We start from the raw sequence: 13,728 nt of genomic DNA on the forward strand, positions 1-13,728 counted from the left end.
TTCTATCCACTCTGAATTAAGTAATATATTTAAGGTTAGAACACAGCCTGACATAAAAATAGGTGCTCAATAAAGGGCCATTTGTACCCACTTGGGGCAGCCTTGCCATACAATGACTTGTGCGTGTGGCAATCCCACTCACTAAGCTAAACATACTGAGAAAGGGAGCATCACCTTTTTCTGGTGTCTATGTCCATTAGTCCACAGCATGGCATTGCTCAAAGGATTATACCTGCTTGTTAATAAAACCGGTAACTTTGATATTGATATTGCAAGTAGATGTGTAGGACGGGTTGATTGATTGATTTAGACTAAATTATTTCTATTTCTTCCACGATTGCAGGTTTTGCAGCATAATTTGATTAATTTAATTGTAAACAGTGAGAACCCCATCTTCCTTCTCTTCTTGCATCACATTGCCTCACTGCCTTTGCATAGTGAGGTCTCTCACAGCCTAGGCCTCTCTTTCCTAATTCCCTTGGGCTGTCTGAGCTCCTCTTGAAATTTCATTTTTTTTTAATCTCCTACTCTGCTTCCTCTGTGTACTCCCAAGCCCTTCATGATGCTATGTGCTACCATGACAACCAAGCTCTAAGTCACATCTGTTTTATTGTCTGGGACTTATGGCAACTTTTCATTCACTCTCCTTCCCTTCTATGCCTCAAATAAATATGATAGAATTTTAAATAAATATGTGTTCTTATAGAAATGTACGATTTTTTTCTAAACTTATCTGTGTAGAGTATACACTCATATGGGTGAACACAGAGCAGGTAGGATCTTCTAGGGCTCGGGTAGCAGGCAGTTGTGAGCTGACTGACATGCATGTTGGGAAACAAACATTTGTCTTCCTGTGAGTAGCAAGGGCTCTTAACCACAAAGCATTGCTAAGCCACTCTTATAAAAGTTTACCCACCTGACGGTCTCATTACTCTCTTAAAGAGAAGCCTCTACACAGAATACAGTCTTCCTAATAGATCAGTGTGCCCCACTCACATAATAGATAAGACATGGTTGCTTCCAAGCTATGGCTGCTTGCTCATGTCTAAATGACTGCACACAAGCAGCAGGTTAGTAGTCTGATGCACACTTTTTATTTATTTTATTTTATTGCTGCTTTTTTCCTCTGTCAGTGTTTATAAGTTTCCTCCTACCCTTTACCTAGTTCAGCCCCTTAGGTGTTGTTTACTGGGAGCCATAAGATTGAATCTGTGTTTAGAATCATTTTTACAACCACAGTGAATGGGGATCAGATCCAGCTGGAGTGCCTGCACTTTGTCATGTGCTTTGAATTCTCAGTGTACTTTTTTAGCTACATAGATTATTCTGATTCTGGGGAATTGCAATTACTTTGTTAAGTAACCACTGAGTATGGGAAGGATAGGAATAATATCACTGTTGACAGGAAGCAGTGGAGCTGGATCAGCAAGCAGACACGTCCTCTAAATAGATATTTCAAAATGTCTTGTGACAGTATATAAAAAGTTTGAGTGCCGGCCATCCCCTCTGCAAACTGTATTACAAAACCCTGTATTGCTTCTGTCCACTGAGTACGTGTGTGGTATCAAAAGAGTAGAAGATATTTTCTTCCCAATGTTCTGCCAAATCTCAGCTTGAAGTTCACAGTTTGGCTGACTGCATTTCCTCTCTCTTTTATTTGGATAAACTTGGAGGTTTCTGTTTGTCCAGTTTGCTTTATTTTGCTGTGGTAAAGAGCATGACCAAAAGTAACTTCAACAGTAAAGAGTTTATTTGGCTAATACATCCTGGGTCCCTCTCAATCACTGAAGGAAACCAAGGAAGGAACTCAAGCAGGGCAGGAAGCTGGGAGCAGGTCATGGGGTTGTGCCGCTCACTGGATTGTTTCACATGGCTCATTCAGTTTGTTTTTCCATACAACCCAGGACTATTTGCCAAGGTGTGGCCTAGTGCCCAGTGACATGGGCCCTCCAACATCAATTATTAATTAAGAAAATGCCCCCATGGTTTTGTCTACAAGTCAGTCTGGTGGAGACATATTCTCAAGTGAGATTACCTCATTCCCAGAAGAATCTAGTTTGTATGATACTAATAAGTATGCTATCATGCATGGTTATGTTTACCAAAAAAAAAAAAAAGCCATACCTATAGCTTCTCCTTATTGTGTAGAAGCAATGTTATGGTGTTCTTCTAAGTTAGTTAATAAGGAAAGACTCACTGCTAGCTCTTAAAGAAACATCAGATAACTGTATAATCAGACTGAATTGTCCTAATTGTTAATAAGGAAACAATATAAGCCAATATTTTTTTTTTGCTAAGTTCACAGGGAACTTTAAATTTGAAGTGGAAAGTCTACTAGTACCTTTTTTCCTTCCTTCCATTTTTGTTTTATTTATAAAACAAAATCCTGCAACCTCCCTCTACAGTGTTAGAATTGCAGGGATGTACTGACATGCCCAAATAGAAAGACTACTTTTTGAAGGGGAAAAATGTATTGATTTGTGAAGTGGATGATACTTAGAATAAACTATTCACTCCCCCCTCTTCGTCCTTTACCCCTCGCCACCTGAAAGAGACAGGAGAGCTGGCCTCAGGGTCATGAGAGCCGGCTCTGACCCTCATCAGCTCTAGGACTCAGAAGAGCCATTTCTGCACCTCACCTGGGCAGCACAATAGAGCTGGTCCTGCTAGCCAGGGCAGGTGAGGAGGTCCAGAGTGTATGAGTGTGGGAGAGCTGGCTCTGCCCCTTGCCTGCCACATTGGATGAACCAGATGGGTGCTGGAGAGCTCACCCAGGTGATGTGGGTACAGAAGAGCTGGCAGGCTGACCAGCTCAGCTACCACTGAGGGCTTTGAGTTGACCCACCCCAACATCTACTGTATCTATGGACTGCTGGAGTGCATGAAGAGGCTGGTCTTGAAGATCCAAAGCTTCAGGATCTCCATGACACAGGGCAACAACAGGATATTTGAGAGTAGTCCCAGTGAAGATCCAGTACTGTGATAGTACTAGCAGAAGCCAGAGGCTGGAACTAGACCAATGACTCATTGTCGTGAACATTCACAAGCTAAGAAGTGTGGACAAAAGGATATATTGTGGATACACTGTGACACACGATAGCTTCCACAATAAGATCTTTTGTTTTCCTTGGGGGTGGGGGTAATGGCAAGGGTGGAGGGTGGATATGAAGCGACAGGAGATGAATGCGGTTTGGGTACATGATGTGAAATTTAAAAAGAATCAATAAAAAGTTAAATTTTAAAAACTAGAGAAAGAATAAATCATACCTAATGTTAGTGGAACTAAGGAAATACAAATAAACATAAGAACAGAAACCTAATTTTTTGAAAAGAGTAAACTATTCAACTTGAGTCCATGTGGTTTATGGAAAATACTTTTATGGATTTGTCTTTCCTCTAAGAGCTTCATGTTACAGGTTAATAAGACTCTAACACTAATCCTCACAGCATGGAGTCAGTGTGTAGTCCTTTTATAGTTAGTGCTTAGGTTAAGACAGGCTCATCTGTAAGCCAAAGAACTCAACCCAGAGAAAGGAAGGAGTGTGTGTGTGTTGGGCGGGGGGGAGGAAAGGCTGCACTCAAAATGATTGGCTATTCAGTGCCAAATGGTCAGCCCTGAAAATATACATAGGAGTAACAGTCTATGAACTCAACTAGCCCTATTTGGGAATATATATTTACATGAAAATAACAATGATTAAAAAAGAGGCCATGAATTTGAAGGCTAGTGGGGAGGGCACATATATGGGACGGTGGGGAGGGAGGAGAGGGAAGGAAGAAATTTAGTAATTACATTACACTCTCAAAAGTAAACAAGCAAACTTAAAAGAAAAGCAGGGTATGCAGCCAATGCAGCCAAGGAAGAGAAAGGGAAGTCGATCTCAGATGCAGTCAGGGTTGGATGGTGTGGAACAAATCTGTTGGGCATCGATGCCTCAGCTCAGATAAACCTTACATCTCTTCACATCTCAATTCATCTTTAAATGCCTGGGCAGGGAATATCCTATTGGCCCAGGCATACTTAGCATCTCTGTCCTTGGATTAAATGCCAAGGGCACGAGCAGAGCAAAAGAGGGAAGGCAGTACCAACAAGACCTGTCAGAAAGTGATGGTACCCCCAAAGCAACTCCAATTCGGATTAATCGTTACTAGAGAGCTCATCAACCCTGTTCTGGCTGCATGTGGCTGCACACAGAACAATGTTTTTCCTTATAGTGTCACCTTTCCGCATGATTACTTTCAACATTCTATGTGACTACCTACATGTACTTGGAAGAAGATGGGACCCCTGGTATAGGAAGATGCGCTCCCCACCAAGTAGCAGAAGCAGGACTTAAAGTGGTGAGCACATAAGCCGACATATAAAGCCTTGTGCATATTTAAAAGTTATTAGGGCCTTTAATGATAAATGTCAATATGCATATTCTTAAAAGGGTTTTCAGAGGAAATTTCTCAAAAGGAAGAATGTTTGGGCTGAATTCAGGATACTTGGAATTTTTTTTTCTGAAATGGAGTCTGTGCCCTATAGAAAACGTGCTTTTACAGAGCATGCACTACCTATCAGGAAAGAAGACAGCTGAACCGGGGGCTTCAAATAATTCAGTAATGCTAAGGGCTTTGGACTCTGAAGATTATAAACTGTGAGCCTGGAAGGAGACATGAAACATTTCCTAAAGTTTATATTATGCAACATGAAAATGAATGGGCTTGATGTTCTATACAAATGCAAAGCCCTTACCAGATTTAAGACCCTGGGGAAGTGAAATGGTCAAGACTAGTTTTGGAATAACCATGGCAGCAGCAATGTAGAGGAGTGTTTGAATAAATGAAGAAATAAGCAGAGAAAAGAGATCTTTAATTTTCTCTCCTGGGTAAAAGACTGTATATATGTCATTAACTCAGTTAAAGAAACAGGAAGAAGGATGGACCCATGCAGAGGCCAAGTGTATGAGTGAATTTGTGGTCAAGAAAGGAGAGGAAGGTAAAGTTTTGTATTTCTATTTGTTTGTTTGTTTTATTTTGTTTTATTGAGACAGGGTTTCTCTGTATAGCCCTGGCTGTCCTGGAACTCACTCTGTAGACCAGGCTGGCCTCAAACTCAGAAATCCTCCTGCCTCTGCCTCCCAAGTGCTGGGATTAAAGGCATGTGCCACCACTGCCCGGCGAAGTTTTGTATTTCCAAATCCAATGTACAATATAGCTGTCTGATCGGTGGACACTGATGTACAACACTTAGATTAAGCACAGATGGTGGAAGGATCCTTGGAGGCAATCATATGGAACAGATAAAAGAAAAGTGAGTTGGAAAATCATGAATAATACAAAGAACAGTGAGGAGTAGACTGACAGAAGCAAGCAGAGGAATGGAAAGGGGGTTTCAAAAATGTATCCACCAACTAGGATTAGATATAGCAAGAGGTGACAGTTTTTTCTCTCATAGAATAAGTGTGGAGTTAAGCTGCTGGTCCCTGCATCAGACGTTATTATTATATAATTCTTTTACATTCTACTCTGCATCTTAAGGTAAGATGGCTTCTGAAGATCTAACCCATGTATAAGGAGAGCAACAATCCCTTTAAAGGTTCTTATATAGCTCTTCTACACACAGCTGATTGGCAGCACTTCACCCTGGGCTTCAGATAATGTCAACAGAGGCTAGGAAGTGTAGGCAGCTCTGTTTCACTAAGGGAGAAGAGGTAATTGGATTCCAAGAAGCATGTAGTTAGATATAAGGAGGTTTGAATGGCACTGGGACTGGGTTTCTAACCCATAATCGATAGCCTGGAGGCTGAAACTGTAGGTCTTCAATTACTGGTCAGAAGAACCTGATATGAGTCCTATATTCAAGCCCTGGAGGAGACTAGAAAGAAAGCAGGAATCTTTGTTCTAACATGTGACAAGTGATATTTATGCTGGCTAGTTTTATGTTAACTTGATACAATCTATAATAATCTGAGAGGCAACCCCAATTGGTAAAATGCTTCTGTAAGACCAGGGCAATTTTCATAACCACCTAGAAAACTATTTCTTTTAGCTTTCCCAATTTAGTCTTATATTAAAAAGGTATGTCCTTAACTTTTCTCAATATCTTTTATCTCTGTTATAATGTTAACCTTTTTATATTTAATTTTATTACTTTGGGTATTTTTTTTTTCTGTTTTGGTCAATTCTATAGGCAAGCCCGTGGGCAATTTTCTTAGTTAGTGAATGATGTGGAATGGCCCAGTCCATTGTGGGTGGGCTCAGGCTGATGGTCCTGAGTTCTATAAGAAAGTAATCTGGGCAAGCCATAGAGAGCAAGCTAGTAAGCAACATTTCTTTCTCTATGGCCTCTGCATCAGCTCTTGACTCCAGGTTTCTGCCCTATTTGAGTTCCTACTCTGACTTTCTTCAGTGATGAACAGTATTAGCCAAATAAACTTTTCCTCCCCAAGTTGCTTTGTTCATGGTGTTTCATCCCAATAGTAGTAATCCTGACTAAGATAAAACTTCAAACCAAAATTAGCGAGAGAAGGTCAGTTCACATTATTAAGACATGAGTCGATTAAGAGACCATTACAATTGTAAACATAGACACCAAATATGAGTAGACCCAATTTCATTAAGCAAATAAGGATATAGAGATACAGATTTACTCTAATACATTAAAGGTGAGAGACATCAACCCAACTCTCACCAATAGACAAAACACTCCAACACCCCCCAAAAAAGAAAGAAAAAAATTAACGGAGAACCATCTCATTAAATAACACCACAGATTGAATGAACACAAGAGACACTGATAGAACATTCTTCTCACGTTCTTCTCAGGAGCTTATGGAATTGCCTAAAAAATAGATCAAATAAAGGACACAAAGCAAGTCTTGACAAATATAGGAAAACTGATTTTTTAAAAAAGAAGATAGTCTACCTGGCCACAATGGAATAAAAATAGAAATCACCAGATTTCTATGTTCAAATAACTGCATATTATGGCTGTTGTGTTTTATAAAAAGAGAGCCAGGATATGTTTTGGTAGAGCCAGGTATGGTAAGGTGTGAGGGGTGACTCAATGTGGGGGGGCATGCTGAGGCATCCTTACCCCCTGAGGTACCACCCATACAAGTATAGTGTAGAATAGAGTTTATTTGAGGGCATGGGAAGGAGAGTTGAGAAGGGAGTAGAGACAGAGAAAGACAGACAGAGAGTGTGGGTAGGGGGAAGGGGAGAGAGAGATAAAAGGATCAGAGAAAGAAGGGGCCAAACAGCCCCTTTAATATCAAGCCATGTCTACCTGGCGACAGCCAGGTAACTGTTGTTCAGAGTGTAGAACGAAAGCCAACAATGGCCTTGAAAAAACATGAGCAAAACAGATCTAAAATCAGTAAACAAAAAGAAATAATTACGATCATGGTAGAAATTAATGAAATAAAACACACTACGAAGAATTGTTGAAATAAAGTTGAATCTTCGGAAAGACAAACAAGATCAACAAACTATTTATAGAATTGACCAAAACAGAAAAAAAAATACCCAAAGTAATAAAATTAAATATAAAAAGGTTAACATTATAACAGGCATAAAAGATATTGAGAAAAGTTAAGGACATACCTTTTTAATATAAGACTAAATTGGGAAAGCTAAAAGAAATAGTTTTCTAGGTGGTTATGATCTGCCAAAATTAACCTGAGATGAGATAAATAATTTAAACAGATTTATAGCATGTAACAAGATTGAAACAAAAATGAATAAAAATTCTCATCTAAAAAGTCCAGATTCAGATTCAAATTCTATCAGACCTGTAGAAAATTTAGCCCTAAAGTTTTTCAAACTGAGGTGGTCCGTGGAGACCTTCTGCCTGCTACAGGTCCTCATCCCACCTCCCTCCAAGAGTGGAGCAGAGACTGCAGTGAGTACAAACAGGAGCTATTTTATTTGTCAATTCAGGAATAACAGACTTCCAAGTGATAAGACGGCTGCACAGGATTGAAAAGAGACAGTTTGAGTTCCCAGTAGCGGCGAGATGCTTCTGAGAAAGCGTTTGAACTCAACAGCTCTCAGAGCTTTGTGCTGCCTGCTGAAAGAAGTCCCTTGCAGTTTGCAGGTCAGGAGGGGAACTTCTGGAGCAGAAGGGCCAACTCTAAGCAGGGACATTGAAGGTCACAGTAGCAGCAGGTCTTGCAGGCTGGGAGAAGCTGAAGTGATGAGTTCCCCTTTGCACCTTAGTAGAGACTCTTAGAGAATTAAACAGGAAAGAATCTCTCTGGTGGAGTACCAGAAAGTGAGTCACCTAGGAGCCAGGCTCTGAAGTTTTCAGGCTTCTTCCTCTGAAGACAGTAGGAGTCCCTGAAAAGTGGGCTTCAAGTCAGAGCCAGGAGTTGAGAGCCAGGCTCTGAAGTGTTCCATCTCTGCTGCCTGCATTGTCTCTTGCAGTAGTTCTGGGCTTGCTAGCTTGGGCATCCAAATTTATAGAGGTGTCAGTTGGAACATGATTGGTTTCATGTGGGTAGGCAAAGAAGGTGAAGAACTAGGACAAATAGGAGGAGGAGCTAGCAGACCTGGGTGGGGGAGAGGAAGAATACTGAGCCCACCGAAAGTCAGCAATCATGTGTGCTGGGTTTTGTCTCTGTCTGACTCCCTTTGACATTTTCCAAATAGTATTAAAGCTAATTATTTTGTGAGACATTTATAGACTGAAAGCACCAACTGGCACACAGTGAGAGTTAATAAATGCTATTGACTACATGAACAAGTAGGTAAGTAAGTGATGAGTGGACGAGTTATTCTTCAGAACAAGAGGTAACTACACTTGTGGTGGTTTGACTAGGAATGGCTTTCATAGGTTCGTACATTTGGGTGCCTGGTTATTAGAAAGGGGCACTCCTTGACAGAGACTAGGGCCTTATTGGAGTAGAAATAGCTTTGTTAAAGGAAGTGTGTCACTGGAGATGGGTTTTGAGGTTTTGAGGTTTCAAGGTCATAGGCCAAGCCCAGAGTCTCTCTCTGTCTCTTCCTATTGCCTGCTAATCTAGATGTAGAATGTTCAACTGCCTCCCTGCACCAACTCTGCCTGCATACTGCCATGATGATAATGGACTAAACTTTTGAAACTGTAAACTAACCCCAATTAAATCCTTTTGTTTATGAGAGCTGTCATGGTCATGGTGTCTCTTCCCAGCAATAGACTAAGACATAGACTGATACTCCTCCTCTCTCCACCACCCCTAGAGAAATTAGAGTCATCCTAGCTCCCCTAACAGGGCTTTTGTGGAGAACAGAAGTTTTCCCCTTAAAGAGAACATTTGGAAAAAAAGGAAAAGAGACAATGACCAAAGACAATGTTCTTGCTAAGACTAAAACAAACAAACAAACAAACAAAAACATAGTAATTCATTTGTGGATATGGAAATTTTCTGTGTTTATTACAGAACTGAATTTCACTGTGAAAACGAATGCATGGTTGTACATGGTAAGCATACGTGTGCATGTAGGATTCCCAGTTCCGTGGAGGCAGAGGAAGTACCAATTCCTCGACTTTCAGTGCTTTCTATCCAGGAAAATTCATGTGCAACCGGAACTTGCCCGAGCTACTTAGTGAGTGCCAGCATGGATCATTTTGCACCTTGTTCAGTCTTTCCCACCCTTCCCAAGAGTGTTCCTTCAAAATAAATGACACAGTTGGAAAAGGCATTGCTGAGAAGAGTGGAGTGTGGAAGAGATTCTGGATAGCAATGTGCATCCTATCTTAGTCTCTCTGAGGCTAATGCATGAGAAGCCATGAAACCATGTGATGTATAAGCAATGAAATAACATGTCCTGTGGTTCCATGTTGGGGAACTCCAAGGCCAAACACAAATCGGCTGTCTTCTGAAGTCTGCTTTCTTACAGAGGGCCACATTCTATGAGAGATTTGCATCGCAAAAGTCAGAAAGAAAAGCATGGGACAGATAGGAGACAGATGCAGGACGTGGACAGGCCCAAGGTGGGGTCTTAGTGCATTCTCAACTCTCCTCTCCCCTCCCCTCCCCTCCCCTCCCTCTCCTCTGCTCTTCTCTCCTGTCCTTCTTTTCTTCCTCCTTTTTGCCCCCCCCCACTCTGAATGTTAGGAAAAGTCATATTTGAGGAACATTTGGTAGTCCTTACATAAATCAATCTACTCTCAAATGATTTATAAAAGGTGGGGAGAGGTCTAACTTTATCTTGTCTGTCAGCTTCTAGAAGACATTTAACCTCACAGTAATTCCTTTAATTTGGAAAACCTACACACACACACACACACACACACACACACACACACACACACACACATATATTAGGAGAAACTTACTGACGTTTTTGGTTATTTGATTGTCTAGGCTTTTTATAACTCTTGGTGGATAGAAGTCATGAAAGATAGAAAATACTGTAAATTACTTTGCTCATAGTCACTGTATTAGAGACATAGTCTGAGTGTGTTCCTATTGTTAAATATTAAGAGGATAGAAACTTGGTTGACCAGTGTTTAGAGGTATGGGGGGGGGGGGCTCTGAATGGTGATTAGAATTGAATAAGCTCATCAGGGTGTGTCATCCATGTTTCCATCCTGGTGGAGAGAGAGAGAGAGACAGAGACAGAGACAGAGACAGAGACAGAGACAGAGACAGAGACAGACAGAGAGAGACTAAAAGACACACAGGAATGCATAGTTCCTGTCCTTCATACATCTTGTCTTGTACCACCTGTAGCCTCTACCAGTTAAAAAAGCTATCATCAGATGTGGATCCTCTTGAGTTTCCAGAATTACAAGCTATAATAAATAATCTTTTGTTAATAGATAGCCTGCTTCAGGTATTTTACTGCAGTAAAAAAAAAAAAGGAATAACACTATGTCAATCCAAATTCACTTTATTGCACTTTGTATTTTAAGCTCAGGAGTCACAATAATACACACTTGAAATCCAAGAACTTAAGATACATAGTTAATAGGGCAGTGAGTTTGAATGTAGCTTGGACTGAAAAATAAGACCTTATTTCAAGAAAACACACACATATCTTGAATAAGTTTTAACATCTTCCCTATTTTTCAATTAGCTGATAAGTATAAACTAATATACACTAATTTTACATTTGTGTAAGATTCATAGTTTTACCATTTTGCAAATTATGCCTTCATAACAAAATGCAAACCTTCATTTTTAGAATCTTATAATCACAAATAAGAACATAGACATATATGCTACATATATTTACCCGCTTGGACTGAATCAGCTTTCAATTTGACTGAGTTTATTACACAGGATTATTAGTGCTTAGACAGGAGATTTAAAGGAAGGACTCCAAGTGCTACCTTTTGGTAACAGACAGAGCATTCCAGGTGGCAATGTTACAAACAAATATATGAGATAGAGCAATTAATTTTAACATGGTGATACATACATATACACCCCCCAACACACACACACACACACACACACACACACACACACACACGTTGTCCAATTTCAGACCAGGAAAGAAGACACGGTTAGTTATCAGAACAGGACACAAGATGAATGAGTCAATGTTTTCTGGGACAGTTTGTCTACATTTCATAATTTATCTGTTTCCTTATTTTTGATGCAGATAGCAAGAATGGGTAGACAAGGTATTACTACAAGGTACCAAGGAAAACTGTAGCTTTATTTTGGAAGCTGTATCTCTTGGACAGAATGCACCTTTATGGTTAAACATTCTTGACATTGCAGGTTCATTCTTTCCCATTGCCACACATGCAGATGAAGGGTCAGAAGACCTGTCCTCACTGTGACACCATGTACCTTGTGGTCTGATTTGACCTCATGGGATTTTCAAGAAGACTGTAGGAAGAAATTCTTTGAAAACTGAGATTTGGATGACTGTGGTTTGAGAAATAAAAGAGGGACATTTTACCTCTATAAATAAGTTATCCATCTCATGAATATTTATTTAAAATGTACTAAAAACAACAGCACATTGAATAAGAGTGTAGAGAGTGGGTACCCTTGTCTTAGGCTATATGACCCTGGGAAACAGCAAAGCCTTGTTGCAGACACACACACACACACACACACACACACACACACACACACACACACACAGAGAGAGAGAGAGAGAGAGAGAGAGAGAGAGAGAGAGAGAGAGAGAGAGAGAGAGAGAGAGATATTGATTCCTGGTACATGTTACAGTGTAGATGACACTCAAAGTCACTTGAAACACAATGACTGTGCCTTTTTAATAGTAGTGGTCCAGGAACAGCTTTCCTCTCAACCATAGTCATGTGCCCACAATCTTTTAACAGTTTTCCTGAAGAGCAGTAAAAGAAGGTACACAGTTAATTCCTAAAAAACCCCACCTGTATGATTGAACCTTCAGCTCAAAATATTTAAACAGAACTCATTTACTTCTTTCCAGAGGGCTTCCTGCAGATACAGTAATTGCTTTATGCCATTTGAAGTAACGTTCTGCTGACTAAGCATCAAAACCATTGCAGTGATTCCAGCTACTTCTTGTTTAAACAAAATGTAGTGGTATGATCTTCCCCCTTCCCTTTCCTCCTTTCAGCATCTACACTGTGCCTCCTATGATTCCTTTCAAAATCATGGTCCCTCTTTCTTTATAAGTAGGTAGGTAGATGATGATAGATAGATAGATAGATAGATAGATAGATAGATAGATAGATAGACAGACAGACAGATAGATAGATAGACAGATAGATAGACAGACAGACAGATAGATGTTCCTGGACATATAAATACAACCTATTCTGTGTTTTTATTGTTACTGATACATAAATGATTTCAGAGCAGACAAGTAGGTGTTAAATAATCAATTTGGAGAGTCATCCTAGGGAAAACTGTCTTGTTCTCAGCACTCCTTAGACACCTGTAGTCCTTCATCTAGGGGGTTGGACTCCATGAGAGTTCCCTCTTCTAGCTAGCTTGTCTATTGCTGTTGTACTTGTTCAGGTCTTGTTGTTGAGCTATCATGGATGAAGCTTCCCTGCCATTTCCAGGAGACATAAACTCACAGCAGTTGGGCTCTGCTTTGTAAAGTACAACATCTGCAGAATATGCCGTCACCTTTAAAAAACAAACAAACAAACAAACAAAAAAACCCAAAAGGAGAACGTGCTTTGAGAGCCAATGTGACGTCAGAAAGTATGTAAGCCAGAATCTTTCAGTGAAAAACATTGTGCATGTTTCCTGTGAGCAAAAGAAAATATTATCTTTCAATGATACCCTTTTCCTTTAAAAATACAGAGCTGTTGTGATAAGATTAGAATCAGCAGTCAATGAAATTCTAGGTGAAATTCTGCTTAGACTCAGTAAGAGCCTTGAGAACTCAAAAAGGAAAGAGAATTACAGAAGCCACTGGCTTTTATGAGGAACAACTTGTTCTGGTACATTTCGTTTGTTTTAATGAGTTCTGTTTATGAAAATACGCTGAATACATGTTACATAAATTGAAATTTGATACTAGATAAGTATGCAATATTATTAGATAAAATTCCAGACAAGGTGAGACAAGCCCTAACATTAATCCAATGCAAAGAACTTTCCTACAAGGGGCTCCAGGGACTTCCCAGGGTACAAAAAAAGCCCTTTATCGGCAGGAACACATACTGTGTTCTGTGGAAAGTTTGTATCCTTGCATTCTCCATGCTATCATAAGATGTTGAGTTTTCGACAGCATTTATTTGGGTCCTATGCCTGTTTCTTCTAGCAATTTAGAATAATAAATTGTCACTACATA

The sequence above is a fragment of the Arvicanthis niloticus genome, chromosome 25 (genome assembly GCF_011762505.2).
Source record: "Arvicanthis niloticus isolate mArvNil1 chromosome 25, mArvNil1.pat.X, whole genome shotgun sequence".
Lineage (NCBI taxonomy): Eukaryota > Metazoa > Chordata > Mammalia > Rodentia > Muridae > Arvicanthis > Arvicanthis niloticus.